Source organism: Nicotiana sylvestris, chromosome 12 (genome assembly GCF_000393655.2).
Source record: "Nicotiana sylvestris chromosome 12, ASM39365v2, whole genome shotgun sequence".
NCBI classification, from domain to species: domain Eukaryota; kingdom Viridiplantae; phylum Streptophyta; class Magnoliopsida; order Solanales; family Solanaceae; genus Nicotiana; species Nicotiana sylvestris.
In genome coordinates, this window is record NC_091068.1 from 158,350,533 (window position 1) to 158,352,161 (window position 1,629).

The window sequence follows — 1,629 nt, forward strand, 5'->3', positions numbered from 1 at the left end:
AAGAGGGTTTTAGTGAGCCCTGAAGATGACAAAGACCATGGCTGGCACGTCCGATTTGTTGCTGCCCCCACTGTTGGTTTAGTGGGTGAGAATAACGTTCCCTTCCTTGAGAAGTGGAATTTTGCACGTAAGTCTTTTATCCATCTCGTACCTTTTTCCTTCAAGTTTATCTAACTTCTCTAATTTTTGCTCCTCCTTTTTTTAGCAACCATGGGAGTGGTGGAAAATATTCCCAATTTTCGTGCTGAAGGCCGCACCAATAGATGGCAGGTCTTGGAAAACACTTTCTAACCGTTACGGTTGGAAAGTAAAGACTCATGGTAAGAGTTTTTATTTCATCTTTCACGCATGTATATATTTTTCTTTATGGTTCTGACTTCCATCCTTCTTTTTATCAGGATTTGCTATTCGAGGAGTTACTGCTAAAGCAGTTGCGGCCTCTCGTGTCTCTTCGGGAACCCGTATCTCTTTAGAAAGATCTCGAGAAATAGTCTTGGGTTCTTCTTCTGCAAAAAGGAAAACCGTTGAAGAAGGAGACTCTGAAGAAGAGGAATATGGGGGTTCCCTGGTGACGAGACCACGAGCTAGGAGACGCGTCGTCTCTGATGACGAAGTTGAAGTTTCCCCTCGTCTTTCTGTTCCTCTTACCGAACCTATTGAAACCTCAGTAATAATTCCTGACGATGACGTCACTCCCCATGATTCCCATGAATCTATTGATCAACTTTTCTTCAATGGTTTTGGCAGTGGAAGTTTAGGGCCTGTTTTAGATGAAATACCCTTATCTTCTTTCTCAACTCTCGTGCCTGTGATTCCTTCCTTACCGGCCCCATCTATTTCTGCTCCTTCTTCTACTGTTTTCACTTCCTCTACCGCTCCTCCTTCAACAACTCCCCTCCTATCGTTCACCATACGGAAGTGGGCTCTTCAAGTAGAAGTGCCGCTATGAGGAGGGTAACCATTGAAGTTCTTGCTGATAGCAGCCTTTTGAGGAAGTCAGGTCAGACAGACGTGTGGCTGGAACCTTTAATCGGTTCAATTGAAAAAGCAAAGCTGGAGAGCCATAGTTCCCTGACTCTGATATCGTGCATGCTACTTTGAAGGTACTTTCCTTCTCTCCCTTCTTTACTTTATAATTTTTTTTTTTATCTTTGGGATTCTTATATTCTTATTTCCTTTCCTTTTTCTTAGGCCAATCTTATCGGCACAGAAATGATGAGCAGAATCCCTCTCTTGGAGAAGGTAGCACGTGATTCTCAATTGGAGGCGATCAATTGGAAGGAACAATTTGAGAGTGCAGAAATTGATATAGAAGATTTACAAGAAGGCAAGAGTACCCTAGAACAGCAGGTGCGGGCTTTAACTTCAGAGTTAGCGGTTGCAAAGGCTTCCTCAAGCCAAGCAGAAAAAGACAAAGAACGTCTCGAATCTTCCTTCTCAGAGCAACTATCTAAAGCCAGCGAAGAGAACAGAGAGTTGAAGGCTCTTTTGAGTCAAAAAGAAGTTTACGCTGGGGAGCTCGTTCAAAGCTTAACTCAAGCACAAGAAGACCTTCGAGTCTCTGCTGACAAGGTTCGTGCTTTAGAGAGCTCCCATGCCTCTCTTCAAGCTTCTTACAACTCCGCCTTG